The following is a 16,341-nucleotide window of genomic DNA, read 5'->3' as shown; positions in this document are numbered from 1 at the left end:
TATATATATATATTGGGGGTGTAATGATACGCGTATTCATATTGAACCGTATATATATATATATATATATATATATATATATATATATATATATATATATATATATATATATATATATATATATATATATATATATATATTTTTTTTTTTTTACAGTAGTGTCTTTACAGGGGAAATTCAGGTTTATAAATTGGGCTCAGGCTCAAAACTGCTGCCATGGTGCCTTGGACAGAAACTATGCAGGTTCATGCTGTACTTTTACAGCTCTACTCTGCAGCATGAGACCCAATCTGACTTCATGAAGTGAGAAATAGAACAACTAAACAACTAAAGACAACTAAAAGCAACTAAAAGTGAGTCTTCTTAAAATTGTAAACTTGAAGTTTTCAGTTGACCTTTAATGCAAAAGGTTACTTCCTTCATTCATTTCAGTGTCACATGAGTAAAATATGTGCTCTTTAATAAATACATGGTGTTGGCAGTGGTAGGTAAAAATAGAGATTTGTAATGTAAATTCAATCAATTTAGAGGTTACATTGAAATGAGTCCAAAGCACTCCTAATCCTGTTCATGCAAATACATGTAAATCTGTAAATCACTCAATACCATTGTGTTTCACATATTCATTGTGTGGAAACTTAAATTTACTTGTTCTGATCATTCACTATTTCATAAAAATGTTTAATTGCAGATGCAGCACATGTAGCTAAAATATTCAATATCTTATATTTGGATTCATATTTAAGGGGCGCAGTAACACAATTCAATGAAGTAACAAGAGACAGACTTGAAAGAGGAATTGTCCAAATCAAAGCCATAGGGCCAGAGAACTGTAATATTTAACAAGCTTGAGAGTTTTCATAATATTCCCAATGTCCTCTAAACATCATTACACAGGTTTCCTAGTCTGTACACTCCTTACATATTAACTTCATATTTATTTCCATAAATTAGTATTATCTTATACCAAGCCAGTCTGACTTGAATAAGCAACAAAGCAACGGACGGCCGGCTGATATTACAATGTAATGAAGTAGAGCTAACCCGGAGGGACATTTGATCAACCTCAACCGAAATAGTGAGTCATTGTTTCTGTCATTTGTTTTCATAAAAATAAAGAAATCAAGTTCATCTGAAATGTTCTGCATGACTAAAGGATGGACTGAACCCTCCTTCATGGCAATGTCAGCAGAATGAGAGTAACTTGATAACGATATCAGCTCTTGCCCACACAGTGGTTTCCTTACTTGTACATTTAATTACAAGACAGAGTATTGTTTTTCTGAATATGGAAGTGATTTGACTACCAGCAGACATCTTTGTCTGCTTGGTGATTGCCAGGTTGCGTATTAGGCCCATTACTTTTCAATGTCTATCAATGACAAATGTGATGAACAGAGTGGCTGTGGTGGAACAACGGGTGCATGGTCGGCACAAATAACACTGATGTTGTTAAAATACCAATGCTGATTAATGCAAATCCACACTTATGAATATATACAGAATGCTTAAATTTCAGGACAATTGTTGGATAAACAGTCCTAAATGCTAAAAAAATAAAAGTATTCACACAGGTATGTGCAACAAGTAAATAACATGACGATTCGATTCAGCTTTAAAACAATTTAAAGATAATACTCACAGTAAACATATGTGCAGGTCATCGGCGACATCATGCTTCCAGCATCAGAAGCCTCAATTGTGATCTACGTGGCAGGTGAGGCTGGTAAACCACCACAGATTATTTGCATGTGCTGTTTCAAAGACCGTAATTGGTCAAAAGGTTCCTCGAGGCATCCGTGTCTCTCTAGAAGACTGAAGGTCATCGCATAAGGAAACGGTAAAAAGTGGATGGGAAGCACATTTTCTTTCAGGAAATTCAGTTGAAATTAAATTTGCGCTACGTGCCGATGGAAACTTGACTTGATCAGAAATGTGACATGGGACCTCATTTATCTCCTCATTTTCTTTTTTTAAGGGTCTCAAGTTAAATCCAGGCGGTAAATTCCAATTTTTAAAAGTTAAGCAAATGCGAAGTGCCTTAAACCTGCATTCTTACTAATAGTCAGCAGGGGGCGACTCCTCTGGTTGTAAAAAGAAGTCAGATTGTAAAGAAGTTTATGAGAAAATTGACCCTACTTGAAATACGTGAAATGCCCAACAAGTTATCTTAAAAGAAAAGAAAGAACTTTAACCCATTCACAGTGTGTTTTCAGGTGATGAATGTCAATCGGAACCTTTTGGTCATTTAAAAATGTCTTATTCCATGTTCAGCTGTACTTAGCTCCACTCTCTGGTGTTGCTTCTGGTTCCAAAAAACAACTTGGTGAAGGCCAAAATGCCAAACTCAAGGCCATAAAACTGTCGTCAACAAACCAATGGGACACCACAGTGACATCACACGTTGTCTTCTTCTTCTTCTTCTTCTTCTTCTTCTTCTTCTTCTTCTTCTTCTTCTTCTTCTTCTTCTTATACAGTCTATGGCTTAATCCTCAACATTATTTTTTAGAATTCATGTTTTTATGTAAAATCGTAATCTGCAAAGTAACCAGTGACTCCAGTTGTCAGACGAATATAGTGGAGTATTATATTTCCCACTGACATGTAGTGGAGTAGAAGTACAAAGTAACTAGATACCAGGGGCGGACTGGCCATCGGGGATACCGGGGGAATCCCCGGTAGGCCGACGGGGTTTGGGCCGGTCCAATACCGGACCACCTCCATCATCAACCGGCCCTCGCTCTGAGATCGCCGACCCCGACTGTATTCTATGCTTTACAGAACACGTTAAATTTACTCTAATACTTAAAGCTCATAGTCACTGACGAAGATTTATACTCATATTACTATTATTTTATTTTGGGGGGGAGGGGATTAGTAATGTAATACAGATTTATCAGCAGCATAAACTAAGGTACCACACTTTTATCTTATTTCTCTCTTGAGTGAAGCGGACTAAGAGTTTGGACTTCCACGCTTCAGGCGACACATCCTGCCAGCAACGAGGGGTTTTCTTTCATTTCATTTTTCCAACTTGTGTGTGTGTTGTGTTTGTTGTAAACTCGAATATAGATAACCTGAATATAGTTAGATCGTTTCCTGTTGAAGGAAATTATTACGGTAATCCTCAAGTCACTAAAGGGAAATAGAAAACAGCCCTACCTAGAGCACCAGCGGCACTGCGTATAACCATCTGATACTATCCCAGAGTTAAGCATATTCATCTAGCAAACTATACCTACCATGGAGTGTTACAATAGCCAGTATCATTTTATTCAATGTGTCCATCCGGGCAAATTGGTGGATCCAAATGTTATAAAAAAAACATATATGATGCAATTTCTTTGTAATCATCCAAAATAATTTTCAGTGTATGGGTATTTTTCCAAGTAGGCCACTGACTGGTCGATACGTGCGATGCATTGAGTGGGCAACGTGTTAGGGGGGTCTGGGGCCCACAGGGAGCAGGACTCAAAAGCAGACTCAAGGCGAGGTAGATAGGTTCCACGTACAAGTTCTTTACTTTGATCAGGGTTCGGTACACAGGAGAGGCACACAGGGAAATATCGCTGATACGCTCCTCAAACATCTCCGAGACAAACTGGCACAGGACAAGGAGGAAACACAGACTAAATACACAGGGGAACGAGGCCCAGGTGGAAGCAATGAGGGCGGGGCTTGTAATCACCCAGGAGGACGGCACACGAGGGAGGGGGGGTGTCTGAAACGAGAGACAAGGTGAGTGATAGACAACACAACAGGAACAGACTGTGGCAACAAACACTACCCAGAAGGTCTAGGCGTAACACAACGCGCTGTGTATTGAGTGGGCCGGTCTGACAGTAACTCCCGGGCCACTTCTTTCCCCCGGTCCGCTCCTGCTAGATACTCAAATAAAGTTCCTTGATATTGCACTTGATTACAGTCCTTGAGTAAACGTACTTCATTACGTCACTGTTGATCAGTGTGGCTTGTGTTCCAGGGGTAACGTTTGTAACGTACATTACGAAAAACAACACGCGAGGCATCAACACTTTCTACTCTCCACATTCTACCAAAGAAACACAAACTTACATGAAATACAGTTTCATTTAAACGGCACATTACCTACAGGAAACCTGCTGGTCAGTAGAGAGAATGCAAGTTTTAAGACACCTCTGCGATGGCTTCAGTCGGCAGAACCGGACGTTGCTGCCTGCAAGAAACACACCATCAACGCCCAGACACTCAAATCTGACCATATAAAGCCAGCATAACCAGGAGGGTGAACATATACCGAGCAAAACGCCGAAATACCGAGCATGCTAATACTGGCGCTCATATCAACTAGACCGGTTCAGCCAGCTCAAGGCTCACTAGCTGGGGAAATCATGCTAATTACTCGGTCTAAAGTAACAGGGGAGCAGAGGAGGAAGAGAGGGGAAGGGAGGGGAAGGGCAACAGATAGAGGAGAGAGATGGAGGGATGAAGATAGAGGGTCTCAGAGCAAAATAAGAAAAAACCTCGAGACACACTGCCTCGCACACAAAAACATCTTCACAACATTTGTTTTAATCGAATAAATCGTAGTTAAATGGGCAAGTGGTGCCATATTGCTGAATAATGAAGGAATATGCAGATTTAGTTGCTAGACCAGTCGTGATATTTATTGTGTTACATGGCCGACAAGTTTCTTTGTGGTAGAACACAACAGCAGATTCAAGTTGAATTTAAATCATAGCAAGACTCCGTTAACATGTTATGCAAGTGAGGTGATTGTTACTTTGTCAGGAAAGTAAACACCACCAAGTACATTTTTAATATCCTTTATTGACATTCAAGAATAACAACGGCGCTCGACAAACTGCATCTCTGTAGCTGGATGAAACACTCCAGGGACGGTCAGAGATGTTCGGTGGAGTTCACACTTTAGTTTCTCACCATCTTTTGACAAACACTGCCAAGTCTTCATCCAGGGAACTCACCTTAAGCTCCTCTGGTGGAGTCAGTCGTCACATCTGTATCACACGTTTTAGGGACAGGGGAAGAGGGTTAAATTATTCTAAAGAACCAGAGTCTTTAGTTTGGATCCCAGTCACTTACAAATAGTAAGGCTGTGGTTTTATTAAGGTTTTCTCACAACAATCAAAGATAACAATTTCAATTCAATGAAACAGTCTCAGTGCTACAAAAGCTAATGCTGACACTCCTGCTGTAACAGGTATTCCCTATTCAGCTTTTGCCGGTTTTTGCCGTTTCCTCTTGTTAAAGAAGTATGATCCAGTCTCTACCCTGGAAAACCCCAGTCTCTCTCTGCTCTGCTGGCTGCTTTTATGCTGGTCTGAGGCTGGTACCTCCCTTATTTCATGCGTCACACACATGATTCATCCTGCTTTTAGGTCTGCAACAGAATGTAACTGGTTTGATCCTGTTTAGAACAGGAAGGATTCATATTAGTTTTGAGTGACTATTTTACATAAAGCATCTCAGCAGTTTGTATGTTTAATTACTTATATTACAAGGTAAAACAGGTTATATGTTAAATCACTTCTATTATGAAATAAAACAGGATGTATGTTAAATCACTTTTAACATGAAATAAAACTGTTTCTATGATGTAACGGTTATACTTTTAATTCAAACAGTTTATATGATGTAACGGTTATACTTTTAATTCACACAGGTTATATGTTTCATTTATATATATACCCTTTTGGCCAACTGTGAAACAGGAGCCTCACTGAACTATCCGATCAATAAAGCACGACATTTTAGCTGTTAATCTCACCATCTCACTCAATGTTGCCTCAGTGTCTTCACATCATTGTTGGAGTGTGACTGGGAACACTATACAGACGGTCTGGTGCTGCTGAAGAACATCACTCGTTTGTCGTCTTCAGGAAAGTCTGTGAAGACACAAGTGTAGAAGAGGCGGAAGGTCAGGTTAATAAAGATGCGAAAAGTTTGCACAGATTAATAACGGATGTCTGGAAAACCATAAGGCACCAGAAGCCTTTTAGAGATGTGTAAAAATAAATCACAATTAAAAGGGGAACTCCACCCATTTTATACAGGTGTTTCAAGGTGTTGGGGAACACTACTGCATATGTGAACAAGTAGTAATAAACCTTTAGTGTCTCCAGAGGGAGCTGTCTGAAGTCTGACAAATGGCCTCAAGTGATGTCACTCGAGTCTCGAGGTGGAAGACTACAAGTTTTAAAATTGAAAATAATCTGGAGGTTTGGGGTTAGAAAGGAGTGAGACCTCTGTTGCAGTCTAGAGGCTCCAGGCTACTTTAACTGCTTTTGTCACGCCCAATTCTCTGACCAAACTGTCGCTAGAGGTCCAGTGGCATTGTGGGTAGTGTAGGCAACCAGATTATAACGAGGAAACAGAAAGCATGGAATGAAAGAGTCAATATCTCTGGTTCTGCTACATCGATTTTGATCTTTTGAAAAAAAAAAAACTGTCCATTGCTATCGGCGTAAAATATGAAATGTGGGAGTACATTTTGACATACATAATTAATATGCATAAGAGGAGAAAATAGAGGCCAGCTGCATTTTTTTATGTAAAAATCTAAAAGTTTTCAGCCCATTAACTATTTCACAATTTTTCCGATACCACCATCAGTTTTGGGGCTTCACCATGTGCCTGGGCCTACAGAGTAAGAGGCTTGTGTCTGGGCAGAGATAGTGTGTTTATTACCTTGTTTTGTTTTGTTTAACTTTACTGTACTGTTACGTGTTATTGTGTATGCTCACGGACCGCCGAGTTCCGTTAGTGCTGTGGAGAACCTATTGTTTCAAACAAACACACACATACACACACTCTCTCACCAGTTTGTTGATTTTAGATGGTAGGCTCGGAATTGTATCGTAGTTGTTGTTAGATTTAAATATTATTTGACTTGATCAATATTATTGGAACTCTGTTATACTTTACAGGGCAGGTTTCTGTAATTTCTCTGAGCATGAGTATTGTGATAATAGCTGGTATGTGGCCTCTGCTCGAATTCAAACCTTCACTGTTCACTCTGAATGTGGAATGGTACTTTGACCATTGACATTGTGAGTGAATACTAATTATGAGACTTAATTTATAGTTTGGTTATTGGTCCCTGTTCTCAGGGTGGTGCCCTGTTATTATCAATTGTTAATAATCTTATTGATATTAATAATTCTATTGATGAATAATTATCATGAATAATTTAGTTTTTCATATTTGCTGATAACTAAACACGCTCCTGCCACATCCCAACATCAGTCTCTCCAATTTCATCTGAAGGGTGCAATGTGAGATCAAGGTTGCTCATGGCATGATGGGGAAAAAGGCCAATTATTGTTTGCCGCCTTGATTAAAACAACATGAGTTTGTTTGGCTGCACTGTAAGATGTACTTCTGACAAAGTAGCGTTGGCTGCCCCAAGACTTATGGGGCCGGTTGTATTAAACCACACTTTACTGTAAAATTCCTCACCTGCCAAACAGATGAAGTGAAGATGATCTCCACACGGGAGATCCCTCCAGTGGAAGCTGCCGTCGGTGTCGACGCCGCCACAGGGACTGGTCATTTGCCAGATGGACTTTGTCTCCCAGTAGCTGTAGTCCACAGAGGCACCGGTCATCCAGGTCCACGTGTCTGCCATCAGGTACCTAAAGAGGACGCCTTGAAATTTTTACTTTTTAAGCGAATTACAACCGAAACATTGGGAATAGTTTAAAGTGTCAGCAGCTGTGACAAAAATGTCTTTGGATGGGAAGTGGGTTCTTCCTATTAATACAGCACTTTGTCACAATCTGAGCTTATTGACTGTGGCTTCTGTTTGATTATCACTGCCCCTTTAATGACCTGTTGTTGACGTCTGGTGTAATAAATGGCCCTGATATTAAAGTACCAGTTCTGCCTGGTTCTCCACCCTCGACCTCTTGTCCTCGGTTCCCCGCTGCTCCATTACATTTTACCCTATGTGTCCTCCCAGAATAAAACCCTTACACTCTCTTACTTCCTGTTCTGCGTCTGCGTGTGCGTCCACCATGACAACCCGTGACATTGGTAGCAATGAGCTTCCATCTGGGTCTACAGTATGCAGAGTCAGCACTATTTTGAACCTGGATTTGATGTGATTTGAATGGTAACATCAATATAAACTGACTGGTAAAGGAGAATTTATGACTTTTGAAAGTATAAAAGAACAAAAAAACAAGCAAGAGTAACATCCACCCTTGGTGAAATGGACCTTGTTATTAGATGGAGTACCTGCGCAGTCCCAACCAAACATGTTTGGTGAGGTGGAGGGATGCGTTTCTCATCACCTCCTCAACCTCCCTCTGCTCCTCCTCACTGCGTATGCTGAGCAGGTCCCAGTAGAAGTCCCTGCAATAGAGCAGGGCATCCGACCAGCACAGCTTCTTCTCCACCACGACTATGCTCCGGCCCATCACCAAGTAGGTATCTACCAGTTCTGTAAAATGCGAGCGAGAGCACATGTGGTTCAGAGATTCTGCGGTTCGGAGATGCTGCTGTGACAGTTTTCCTCTGAGATTTTCAAAGCACTGTATTGGGGTTTAAAATCACTCATATCATCCTCTGTTGAGAAATACAAAAAGATATCTTTGATGGACTCACCTCCGTACACCTCCAACTCACATATTGTCAATATACCTCCAGGGTTGAGATACACATTGACAAACCGGCCTATCATCCCACCACAGTCGAAGGTGTGGGTACTTCCAGCCGGGATGGATGTGATAACAGCACAGCTGAAAGAGAGACAGAAATTAAAGGATAATTCTTCACAGCAACGCGTTTGGTGCAGAAAGTGCAGAAAGTTTTTGTTGTGGCAGTCAGACAATTGTTTGTAGAACAAAGCAACAGATTGGGACAAGAGGATGTCAAATGTGTACATATTGTAAAGCACTCTGAGGCAAATTTGTAATTTGTGATTTTGGGCTATCCAAAAATAAATTGAATTGGTTCAGACCACTTTTTGGAAGGTCAAACTAAAAAAAGAGAGCACATTTTTTTTCCTCTGGCAAGCTCAGTGAAGCATATTCTCCACAGACAGCCACTCAAATCGCACCAATCGAACTTATTGACAGGATCTGTAATGATTGATTAAGTCCCTAGTTGTGCTGATTGCTCTATAGGCATATTTCCCCATGAACGCTATGGTGGTAAATCAATGAATAAATAGATGCATAAAACAACACTGATTTATTCCTGTTCACTCCTCATGGAGAGTACTTGAATAAAACTTCTGTCTACAAAATAGTCAACACAGTCTCACGGCAGTTCGGTTTCCTGTACAGGGACACGGATTGTCCGTTTTTTCCATGTCCCTCGGCACAATCTTTTTTTTGGAAAGACATTACGTTAAAGGTTCAAGCAACAAAACTACTTGGTTAGGTTTCGGAAAAACATCATGGTTAGCCTTAAAGTTAGGTTTACGAAAACAACAAAACCACTACAATAAAACTACTTAGTTTGGTTTAGGCAACAAAACCACAACGCAGCATCAAACAACTGTCTTCTGGTTGAAAGTCTTGTTAGTTGGACCCATTATCCTCCCCTGCCACCTACTAATATTCATCTTTTTGGATGTTATAAAGTACGTCACTTACTCTGAATGTTGCTTAGTCACGTGAATGCATTTAATTTGTGTCCACCATCAATAAGGCCCATAATCGACTTTCCATTGCTTCCGTGCTGAGTGACACGAAAAAAAACCTTTACAATTCGTGTCCTTGTACACGTAACCGATAACATTGTGTTTTGTGACTATTTCACAAAAGTGAGGACAGTTTGGCCGGATGCCGTCCTCTCGAGAGATGGGGGAGAAATAAAAAGTGTCACTTGTACTTATCTACATCTATCACAATCTAATCTTGCACAATGCCATGAAAACTGATGGAACTCCTTCTACTGAAGAAGCTCTTGTTATATAGTTAAAGTATTATAACTTATTAAATGAAATCAAGATGATGAACATATTATTTTCTGTGAGATGTTGTGTGCTAGAATCACAATTCCAGGATTACCTCGGGTTGTTGTTGCCGTTGTTCTCGGGGGAATTCCCAATGAGGATCTTGGCATTATTGATCCTCTGGGAGGATTCATCCCTGTTGGTGATGCTTACAGATGAGATCCTGTACATGACCGGCAGCTGTAGGCTCCACCACGGGATCTGTCCTGCATTGTTTACTGTGTGGGTGCAGGATCCAGCATCGTATTCTGGGTTTCTATTCCCATCGATAGCCAGTGAAGCAATTCCATTAACAAAAGTCGATGATTGAGATGCCGTTCCACTGGGCGCCACATTCGTCAAAGAGGTAACTTGGGTGTGACAAAAAAAAGCCGAACTGGATTAGTCTTACACAATCTCCAACTTTTGTCATTTTTGTTTGAATTTACATTTCATTTCAACATCTTCAGCATCTCGTACAATTTAAAAGTTATTTATCATGCTGACATTTCACGTTTTCTTCATTAAGCTGCATTGACATTCAAACAGTTTTGAGTATGTTAAAAATGTATATTATGAAAACAAATCAAAGGAAGCAACAACAATGAGTGACGCAGAGACCTCAACGGTGAGAGACTGAGACGGAAGAGAAGGGGAGAATGCATGCTGGGAAAGCATGTGAATAGTTTGAATGCCTTTGAAAAATAATAAATAACTTTATTGCTTTAATAGTAGAAGATTTAAAACATCTTTTCCATGAAGAAAAGCCTTCAGTGTCGTTCTTTGCTTTCACTGAAGAAAGCAAAGAAACAGATGCTCTTGCAGCATCTGCACTAACCTCCTCAGAAGCCGCCATTGTTGTTTTGAACCAACAGTTCCCACTGCCAGACGTCACATCTGTTGGCAAAGGCATGATCCGCCCTAATCTGAGTCATGTTGGCTTATTCTGATCATTCTACCCTTACGCTTACCAATCTGACTCCTCAAACCTAAACCTAACCAACTCAGTCAAGAAAGACCAAGAGTACTAGCCAATCAGAGGCAGAGTAGGGCGGGTCATGACTTCACAATCATAGGAAAACACATTTGGCCGCCCATATCTGCAAGTTCCTCCTAACGGGAGGCTGACTAAGCCACTGTGGTCGGGACCCAAATGCATTATTTAAAGCCTGACGAGACGGATTTTTGGTTCTCGCATGATCTCGCGATATTGCCAGAAATGTCTTATCTTTGGACATGACCAGCTAAAGGCGGCCATTTGTCCACATTTTATGCTGTACGTGGAGTCCAGTTGTATCTTGTTATTAGTTTCCAATTGAATCCCTTCTAAGTATTATAACTGGGTTTAGTAAGGTAGTTAGTTTTGGCCAGATTTATAATTTCAAGAATAACATTATTTACTCTTTTAGCAATAATAACTTTAGCCAGGCTCTATGGTCGCTGTCGAAAAATTCATGAATTATTTAAAAAACGATTTTGTCCTTCTGGCAACAATGTCACGGTTACTCAGGATAATCCAAATGTGCCAAATATAACGGGGACATTGGTTCTAAAAAAGACATGATGTCATTGTTATCAGCTTTTTAAATTTAGATGAACTGATCTTTCAAATGATCGAATGAGAAATGAGGGCTGCTTTGGCAAAAAAATAAAAGGATTTAACTCAGAGAAATGTTCCAACAAAACCCCCAAAAAATAGCTGTCGGAGCAGGGAAGCGACAATAATTGCACATCTTTTATAGTTGAGTCTTGAGGCAATTGTTTTTAAAACACGAAAGCAACAATATATTTAGAACTTAAATGAATGAACTGGATCTCACCTGTGAAGCCAGTTAGGAGCCACAACTGGAAGAAAACACCTTTAAAATAAAAACGATTCCTCGATCACAAACATTCAGACAGAAACATATCCTTTAAACTATACATTATTAAAAACATCTGCCGCCAGACTTTAGCTTGTAATACATTTGTGTGTACATATATGTATATCTATATATTAGGGGTGTAACGGTTCACAAAATTCACGGTTCGGTTCAGTGGAGCCACGGTTCGGTACGTTTCGGTACAGTAGAAAACTATAAATGCCAGAGAAATGTACTTGATTTTAAAATATATTTATTCATTACAACTAACATCATGAAGTTATTCTTTGACTTTGAACAATGATGCAACTATACCTGAGTGACCCATCTTCTGGGGTGTCTTCTTAGCAACACATAAGCTTAAAAAACAAAAACTGCTCCTTAATGTTATGTAGTATTGTTACTTGAATCTTGCTTACATCTTGTATTGTTACTTACATCTTGCAAAAGAGATTTTTAATCTCAATGGGACTACCTGGTTAAATAAAGGTTTAAAAAAAAAAAAGAATATTTTTTATTTTTTTATTTTATTCAAACGTATTCGGTTCGTCATGCGTACCGAACCGTTATGAAGGTAGATTTGTGTCTTTATTTTTCAAAAGCAAAAAAAAGTTTCAAAAGCAAAAGAAAGTTTCAAAAGCAAAAATAAAAGTTTCAAAAGCAAAAATAAAAGTTTTAAAAGCAAAAAAAAAAGTTTCAAAAGCAAAAAAAAAAGTTTTAAAAGCAAATATATAAACTGAGAATAATTTATTTGTTAAAAAAATAAAAGCTTTGGTTTTGAATCCAAAAGTTTTGAATCCAAAAGTTTTGAAACTAAAAGTTTTGAAACTAAAAGTTTTGAAACTCAAAGTTTTGAAACTCAAAGTTTTGAAGCCAAAAGCTTTGGAACCAAAAGTTTTGAAGTCAAAAGTTTTGAAGCCAAAAGCTGAGTTGGGTGTAGTGGGCGGGGCATACGCTGCTGAATGTATCAGGAGTTTCTATTGGTCCGTTTGACTTGCGTCTCGTATCTGCATCATCTACACAAACGGGAGGTTACGTGACATGGAGGTAAGTTGACTGCTCTGTTTTGTCAAAATTATTGTAAATATAGCAGCACTTCACTTTCTTCTCATGTTGTTCGTGTCGTGGAGTCTCTTTGTAAGAACGACATGGAGGGCTGCTGTGTTGACATGTAGCCCCACTGTGGGCGAACGTTACATGCACCTGAGGCATCTATGTTAGCTAAGGTTAGCTACACATGTATGACACAATTTAAAACAAATCCTATGAGCTTGGTTCTCTCTGACCGAGGTAGGTACAGATGACGAGGTTACAACCATGTTACTGTCTTGTATTAAACTTGATGAAGATAAGCTAATGTTGAAATGAGCCATTAAATCCTTAAAACTCTTAACTAGTTAGCTAAAGACATCTCTGGTCGCAAGTCATAAGATAAGTTAGGCGCCAAGTCGGCACTGACGTTTCCTAAAGTCGGAGGCTACTATCACACTTTCACTGTCCCTTGATGACAGTACAGGAAATTTAAATTCTGTCTCACTCTAACATCCTTGTCGATGTACCTAAAGCTTAATTATATTAACGTGGGCATAGCTATTGATAGCCTAGCCGCCATCGCCAGTCTGACTAACCAATTACAGAAATTATTATCTCATTTGATATCAACCACAATCACGTTAAATTCTATACCATAGAACTGTCTTAATGAGCATCATATTTAACTGTTTGCATATAAAATGACTGGAGAGATTTATTCTGGTCTACACTTTGTATTTCTCTTCAAGATGCACAAACTGATGGCGACACTGCAGGAGAGGCTTTGACTGTATCCTCAGTCATGCAGTGGATGACTGGTCAAGCTCACAGACATCTGCTTTTGGAAGATCGGCAAACATTCAAACTCACAGTGAAATTTGATCATTGGTGTCTGAACGCCATGCCTAACCACACTGTGTGTTACCCAAGTGTCAGTGCTTGCACAGACACCATCACATTCCCAGTAGCCCACATTAAAGATTATGAATCTTTTAAAACACTCCTGCAAACTGCCATTAAGTATGGTGCAGGATTTGATAGAGTGTGATAAATGTGTTCAATAGTTGTTGGCAAGAGCATGGTTCTGTGTTGTGTTTCACTTGTGCTTGTTCTTTATGTTTTCTATTCTTTAGTGAAACAAACAAAATGTTCCAGAATCATTTTATACTGCAGCTATTTATACCACCTTGGTATAATGTGAGTGAGCAAAATAAACACATACGTATCTATTTACTGTGCTTTATTTGTGATCAGTTAAACGTGCATACTGGTTTTAGAATAAGCACATGAGATGTGCATCAAGTATATCAATCAAACTTCATCCAAAAAATGAGGCCAGTTGAAGGACATGCATATAGATGTCCCGTCCAAAAGAAGAGGACTCGACGGTGGGGTTTACTTGCTGCCCTGCAGCAAGACCTTCAGCTGACAAGGGGCACGGCATCTCTGCTACAGTGACCCCATGCTCTGGATCAGGTTCCTCATCATGCAAGTGTTCTGCTTGCAGGATCTGAGATGGACCAAACACATACATTAATTACGAATATAGCCATTGCCTCGTTTATACACATACTGTAGACGATCTAATGTTAATATTTATTAATTTAGGTTCGAGTGATATAGCAAATTAATGAATACCATACTTTAAATTGCATTTCTTTGTTCTTGTGCTAAATGTATAGTACACACAGTACCTCCTGCAGATCTGGCTCTGGCACAGGTACTTGTAGCGTTCCAATCCTCCAAAGCTGATTCGGGGACAAGTTTCCCTCTGTGCTTAAGGGGTGGTAATTCCAGGTCTCCACAAAATTTTGCAGATCTTGTTGTAGACGGGGAATGAAGACGTACCCCACACAGAAGAGGTGAACCGCATTTGAAAGGTCAATGAAGCCATCTTCCTCTAAGATGTGAAGCAAGTTGTAGTACTGAGATGTTACAGCATTCCAAACATCTCTCCAAAGGCGTTCCACTCTGGAAGCAAATTACATGATGAAGTGGCTACATTTGATATTCATGTTTTATATAATGTAAACATTTATAGTAATACATACAATTTTTACCTTTGGTTGTGGACACTTTTGCCAGCAATAAAGCTGCCACGACCGGTTCCTCTCACAGTAAACATGCATCTCGCATGTGACACGATATCCCATAGCCAGTAGAGACCCTTTTACAAGCCGATATCCTGCATCAGGCATTCTGGCTTTGATAGATCTCACCTTTTGATCAAGTACAATGTCTGATATATCAGAGTAGGTGTTTCTGACTGAGAGATTATGCTCCCTCATCCTCCTGTAAAGTGTGGATCTTGAAATGCCATGGGCAGTAGCCAGAGTGGTCATTGGTAGGTTCATGCTGAGAAGATTTTCAAGGACTAGGGTATTAATGCTAAATTTTGGTCGACCCACAGTACCATTCCATTCAACTACAGCTACACTGTCAAGTAATGGAGCAACAGTGCTGTTTGAAATGTGAGACTTGATCACTTCACTTAGATTTTGTAAACCATCTACTACACACTGAGGAATATCCATCGAAGAAACTGCAATTCCTGAGAGATAACCATGTGCAGGTAATCAAAATCAATTGGCTCCCTTGTGATTACTGCAGAAAGCCGATCCCTGACCCTGCATAAAAGCCGCCTGCTAATGGATTCCTGTAAGAGGGAATTTAGCAAAATAGAAATTTATTAGAGCAGTGGTATCAAAACATGTTTATATGTGTATATACAGATGAATTACATTTTGAGAAGAGAGGTCAACATACCTGAACAAAAGCTATTTGTGGAAGAGGTTCCATTCTGTAGAAAAGGGAATTATGACCACACTGGATTATTATAAATACACAGACCATATAGTCATATCGTATAACAAGAAAAGCCAGTCATTGCCAACAAACTAAACAATGGAATGATTTAACAAATATACAGAACCCCTCCATAACACACAGACATGTTTAAATGTAAGTTGAATGCGTTTTGTGTCACTATTTTACTCTCTGGAGCTTATTATAAAGGCACAAGTGGTACAATTTTGTTAATTATCAAGTATCAAATGATACAAGCCTTTGTATGGGGTCAACTGATAATGTTACTTACAATAGTGTTGAATATTTTGGGTACCTTTTACTGTTACATGATTCGTACTTGTTAGCACACACAAGAACCTATGAATAAAAATAATAGAGTTGTAGCACATGCATGTTAATTTCCATGCGAGGCATATATGTGATCTAAAATACACTGATTTAAAGTATTTTCCCAGAGCCTGCGTTCATAATTGCCAATTTATCTACTATCATGTATGTGTGTGTACTGCACAGCTTCCGCGACAAGGTGGTGCGTTTGAACAAATAAGGGACGTTTCAAGCAGAGGTGGCAGAAGTAGTAAAGGTTTTCTTCGGTGTCTGACCAGTGTAGTCATAAGACGCATGTCGTTTTTAGATACAGTGTCGTCATCTGTACCTACCTCGGTCAGACAGAACCAAGCTCATAGGATTTGTTTT

General features: G+C 39.4%; 1 long non-coding RNA gene across 1 annotated transcript; it reads right to left on the bottom strand.

The window, feature by feature from the left end:
• Window positions 1-14,255: 14,255 nt before the first annotated feature.
• Window positions 14,256-16,017, bottom strand: LOC306797336. Its single transcript, XR_013773117.1, has 4 exons — window positions 15,604-16,017; window positions 14,898-15,493; window positions 14,532-14,808; window positions 14,256-14,347 (listed from the first exon to the last, which is right to left on the bottom strand). It is a non-coding gene; the product is annotated as an uncharacterized lncRNA (long non-coding RNA).
• Window positions 16,018-16,341: the final 324 nt, after the last annotated feature.

The sequence above is a fragment of the Melanostigma gelatinosum genome (genome assembly GCF_949748355.1).
Source record: "Melanostigma gelatinosum genome assembly, chromosome: 24".
Lineage (NCBI taxonomy): Eukaryota > Metazoa > Chordata > Actinopteri > Perciformes > Zoarcidae > Melanostigma > Melanostigma gelatinosum.
Note: the sequence above shows the minus strand (reverse complement) of the source record. Positions and strands in the feature narration are given on the sequence as shown.